This window comes from Loxodonta africana, chromosome 2 (assembly GCF_030014295.1).
Source record: "Loxodonta africana isolate mLoxAfr1 chromosome 2, mLoxAfr1.hap2, whole genome shotgun sequence".
NCBI lineage: Eukaryota > Metazoa > Chordata > Mammalia > Proboscidea > Elephantidae > Loxodonta > Loxodonta africana.
Genome location: NC_087343.1, coordinates 129,162,527 through 129,168,526, shown reverse-complemented (window position 1 = coordinate 129,168,526; position 6,000 = coordinate 129,162,527).

The window sequence follows — 6,000 nt, the reverse complement described above, 5'->3', positions numbered from 1 at the left end:
TTTTTAAAGCCCATACACTTTGCACGTATGAAAAGCCCTATAAGAGGGGAGAGTTTCCTGCCAATTCCTTCCTCTCAGAGAAAGTTCCTTGTGTTTAAAGTCCAATAATCTCACGTCTGTACGCCATATCCGAAGTATATAAGGGCAGCACTTCTGGTCTCAAGCGTTTGTAGAGTATGCTGTATTTTCACATTAATCTTCAATAGTACAGTCCTATGAGATTATTGTTTTTATAGGCGATTTACTTATAAAATAAAGTGAGGCCAAGGGAGATGAAGTGACATGCTTAAAATTGACTGCTAGCAAATGGAATTCTTTCCCAGGCCTAGTGATCAGAGATCCACTTTGATTCTCACATCAAGTTGTTTTACATCTACCTCTAACCAATGCCAACCAGTTGATTCCTAGCAACCCCACAGGGTTTAAGGGGCTGTAAATCTCAGTGGAAGCAGGCTGCCATGTCTTTTTCTCCCTTGGAGGTGCTGGTGGTTTGGAATCGCTCACCTTTCGGTTAGTGGATTGCTTCAATGGCTGCACCCCCAAAGGTCCTTAGCAACCTTATACCCCATTGCCATTGAGTTGATATGGTGACCCTATATCCTACAGGGTTCCCAAGAACTGCCCCAAAGGGTTTCCAAGGAACAGCCTGAGCTCTTAACCACTATGCCATTATGCCATTAGGGTTCCATAAACCAAAAAACAAACCAAACCTATTGCCATCAAGTCGGTTCCTACTCATAGCGAGCCTATAGGACAGAGTACAACTGCCCCATAGGGTATCCAGGGAGCACCTGGTAGATTCAAACTGCTGACCTTTTGGTTAGCAGCAGTAGCTGTTAACCACTACACCACCAGGGTTTCCTTCAGGGCTCCATAGGACAGACTAAAACTGCACCACAGGGTTTCCAAGGCAGTCGTCTTCATGGAAGCCAGCTGCCACATCTTTCTCCCACTGAGTGGCTGGTGGGTTTGAACTGCCAACCTGTCAGTTTGCAGCCAAGTGCTTAACTGCTGTGCCGCCAGGCTTCCTTCATCAACCTCTACAGACCAGTTTTTGAGTATTTGTGAAAAGAGGGGTCAGGTGTTCTCTAAGGCACCTTCCAGCCCCCACAGTTCTGCAGGTTCTGGTTCTTAAGAGCTTTCACATCTATTGTCTTTCTTTATCTTCCCAGTGCTCTGGTCTGGTGGTGCCAGAGGCTGAGAGAGGTGTGATGACTTGCCCTTGATCTCACAGATAGTCTCTGACAGACCCAAATCTGGGATGCAGATTGCCAAGCTTGTAGTCTGTGCTACAGGGTAGGTATTTGATGTTTGGTCTCACCATGCCCCTTTTCTTTGATGAGAGCTCTTAATTTTTGGAAAAGGACTCCCTCTCTGGTTTGGGCTGGGCTGACTTGCCATGGGAAACCCTGGTGGCATAGTGGATAAGTGGTATGGCTGCTAACCAAAAGGTCAGCAGTTTGAATCCACCAGCATTCCTGGGAAACTCTATGGGGAAGTTCTACTCTGTCCTATAGGGTCGCTATGAGTCAGAATTGACCCTACGGCAGTGGGTTTTTTTTTTTTTTACACTTGGGTGTGGTCAGATGACTCAGGCCTGGCCAATCAAAGTAATGAAAAAAACAGGCCCATGGTCCAAATGAGGCCAAGGGCGGGCGGCTACAAGCCTTGATAGCCCTTTGGGAAGCACATGTGCTTTTTGGCTGGGTTTGTGAAAGTGGTCATCCTGGAACTACTGGTCAACATCTTTACCACCAAGTGAGGAAGCCAGCAGCGGCAAGCAGATCTGAGAGCGGGACCCCTGGACTGCTGTATGTGATTCAGTATCTTTTTGTCTTAAAACTGTTTGAATTGGTGGGTTTTTTGTTTTTTTTTTCCTTTTTGGCACTTCGACTGAATAATGCTAACCAATGTATATCTCTAGACTCTACCATAAATGGCTTCTCCAAAGGATGGGATATAGAAATACAGTTAACAGTGTTTACAAAGAGCTTTCATGTGATCTTATTTGATCCTCAATCACCTTGGCAGGTGTGCAAAGTGGGTATTTTTATCTGCATCTTAAATATGAGGATACTGAGGCTGAGAGAGTCCTCAGTGTAGTAAGTGACAGAACTGGGACAAGATCTGGGGCCTTCTGAAACTGCCCTTTGGGTAGTATCTTCCTGAGGGTCCCATAGGCATATACTGCCCTGATGTACCAGGAAGCAAGTATAGGGAAGGGGAACATTGGCCCCAAATACAAATATAGAAATGAGGTCTTTAGAGAGTGAGTCATGATTGAGGTTAAAACTCTAGGGATTAAATCCAAATGCCCACTCTAAGGAAAAATGAATAATTATCAGCTGGAGAATCTTTTTCAAAACACACTTCATTCTGAAGCGTGAAAATGAGGCCTCCTACTCTCTCCTCCCCCCAGAGTGGTTTTGGAGCATTGTGGTAGGTAATTTACACTATCTTTGGGACTATCCAAACTCTCAACTAAGAAGCCCAATTTACCACTGCATTAAAAAAAAAAAAAAAAAAAGACATGATGAAAGTTGAATCAAAGGAATTTTAGCATAGTGTGTCCTTTACTCGGAATGTGTCTAAACACTAGCTTTAAGGCCAGGGAGAAAGGTCCATTACTTGGCTTGAGGGTTGAAAATTTTCTTTGTAATTACACTCTGCTGTAGGTCATCTTTTTTTTTTTTTACTTTAAAAGTGTTTCTACTATGTTTTCGTACTTCAGCAGGGTGATGACAAATATAATTTTATCCATTAATGGTGTCAACTTCAAAGGAAGAATGGTTACAAAATTCTCTATCTTGCCTTTAACGTAATCAAATTCAAATATATAAAAATATATAGCCCCCCTTAAATGATAAATGTATTTTTGAAAATTCATATGCTTGTGGTGGGTGGAGATGGGAAGCGAGAAGTCAGTGCTGGTAGCACCTGCTTTTTGGCCGTGGGATTTCCCCTTAAGAGCATGGTTCACAATCAGACAGCCAGTCTCCCATTGTAGTTGGGTGACATCGAGTTCCTTCTGATTCACAGCGATCCCATGTGACAGAGAAGAACTGCCCCACAGGATTTTCTTGACTGTAATCTTTAAGGGAGCAGAGAGCCAGGTCTTTCTCTCACAGAGCGGCTGGGTGGGTTTGAACCACCAACCTTTGGGTTAGCAGCCTAGGGCTTAACCACTGTGCCACCAGGGCTCTTTTGGGCCACCAAAAATTGTGAAGGAGGCCTGTAAGCTATCTTATTGCTATTTATGGCAGGTAGGGCTTAGAGAATTTCTCATTCATTAGAGTCCTCATCTGTTACAACTCAAAACATTTTGTAATGATTCTGTGTGTATTTCAGAACTAGAAATCCTGTTCATTATTATGGATTGTAACACATGAAGATTATAGAGGAAGAAGCGTTTTGTATTAGAAACTGTTTGCACAAATATTAGCTTCTATAAAACCATCTATGATGATGGTAGCGAGGGCGTATATAAAAATGTTAAATACAACTTGAAGGCCTAGCTGGTGTTCAGAGGATAATGATCATACTATTAAGGAAGGAGGTCAAGAGTTCTTGAACTAAGGACTAAGGTCGAGACTAAGGAAACAAGTCAAAAGTTCAGAGCAAAGGAGTAAGGCGGAAAAGATACCCAAACTCGGTGGGAGATCCAAAAGCTGGCAACAGTAACAGTAGACTCCCTACCATCACCATCCCATGACACAAGGACACCAAATTGAGTGGGTAAAATGCTTCCAGGTGGAGTCCTTTCATAGCCTTCTCTTTTCTGAGTTCTGTGGAGGACAGCCTTACTGCTGAGTTTGGGTCCAAAGACCCAGAGCAATTTGGACCTGACTTGCAACCAGTGGGGGACTCCCTCCCTTCCCCAGTGCAAGGTGAGGCAGCAAGCCTGGTTAGAGCAAATAGCTGGTCTTGCAGCTACCCTTCCGCCTTTCCCTCTGTCTGTCTTTTCTGGGCTTATGGGTCTGGGAAAAGAACCAGAAAGAAGTCTTGTCCCTATTTTATGTCTGTAATCCTCCCTTCTTCCCTGTCACATACCCAAGAAGGTGAGTTTCTTGTCTCCCCATAACCTTAGGACAGTTCCTTCACATGATCGATGATAATGAATTTTGTGAACAATGAATTGAATGTACAATCTTCCTGCACTCATGGTTCTGCTCACTCCATATCAATGATACTGACAATGCAGGGTAGTTTTGTGGCACTTTCCACTTCAGACTCCACCTTTCTGTTTTTGCCTTTGAGGATCCAACCGAAACCCATTGCTGTCGAGTTGATTCCAGCTCATGGCGACCCTATAGGACAGAGCTGAACTGCCCCATAGAGTTTCCAAGGAGCAGCTGGTGGATTCGAACTGCCAACCTTTTGCTTAGCAGCCATAGCTTGTTGTAGCTCTTAACCACTGTGCCACCAGGACTCCTTTCGTGAGGATCAGGAAGAGGTTATTTCTTGCCTACTGTAGCTGAAGGCCTGAGTAGTGATTAAGTGTTTCTTTGGCCATCAGGAAATGCTCCTCTCAGGCTATTGTTGTTAGGTGCCGTTGAGTTAGTTCAGACTCATAGTAACCCTCTGCACAACAGAACAAAACATTGCCCCATCCTGAGCCATCCCCACAATTGTATTTATGTTTGAGCCCATTGTTGTAGCCACTGTGTCAGTCCATCTCACTGAGGGTCTTCCTCTTTTCCGCTGACCCTGTACTATGCCAAGCATCATGTCCTTCTCCAGGGACTGATCCTTCCTGATAACATGTCCAAAGTAGGGGAGATGAAGTCTCGCCATCCTTGCTTTTAAGGAGCATTCTGGCTGTACTTCTTCCAAGACAGACTTGTTTCTTCTTCTGGCACTCCATGGTATATTCAATATTTTTTGCCAACACCATAATTCAAAGGCATCAATTCTTTTTCAGTCTTCCTTATTGTCCAGCTTTCGCATGCATATGAGGCAACTGAAAATAACCACAGCTTGATTCCGGTGTACCTTAGTCCGTACAGTGACATCCTTGCTCTTTAACCCTTAAAAGAAGTCTTTTGCAGCAGATTTGCCCAATGCAGTATATCGTTTGATTTCCTGACTGCTCTCAGGCATGAGTGGCCATTTTCTGGAGAAATCACTAACGCTAAGTCAATGTGAAGATTCCTCAAAAAATTTAAAAAGCCAGTTTATAGAAAAAAATGCAAACGTTTATCCAAGGAAAAGATTATACACAGTGAGAATTGCAAGAAATACAAATTGAAGCAAATTTGAGGTGGTGTTTACAGCTACTCAAGAAGCAGCTTAGCATGGCAGTCATGTATTTGTTGTGAAGCTGATTTCTTTCTACAGGTGTCCCGGGAAGCAATATACGACAATATTAATCAACTCTACCGTCTCAGTGAACACAATTCTGAAGTTGAAATGGTTGCCCTGCACATAAAAGTGTTTTCATTTTTGGGAATTTTCTGAAAGATGTAATGCAAGAGAAGTCTAAAATTATACGTAGAGGAGTTGAGGACTTCTAGTCCTGGTAATTTTATAAGCTTGGTTATCTGAAAACCTTCCCAATACAACATCTTCAAATGATAGATGTAATAAATATCTGTAAAAATAAATGAATTAGAGTTAAATGTATCAACATGAGTGATTTTCAAATGTATGATGTTAGCAAAAATACATATAAGTTGTATGTACAGTGTGATGACATTTAGGGAAAAAATTTAAATACTAAATAATACTACATATTGTTTTAGGGTACATATGTATAGAAAAAGTGTGAAGTTAGCCCAGGAGTGACACCGAACACACATTACTTGTCACTCTCTGGAGAAGGACAGGGAGAATTTTATCAAGGAATGGCTTTCTACCAAAATTTTAATTTTTATTTCTTTGAAAACAAAAGATCTGAAGCAAATATGGCAAAAATGTTAAAATCTGACAAAACTAGGTTACATTTCTTTCTATACCATTGTCTTAGTGATCTAGTGCTGCTATAACAGAAATACCACAAGT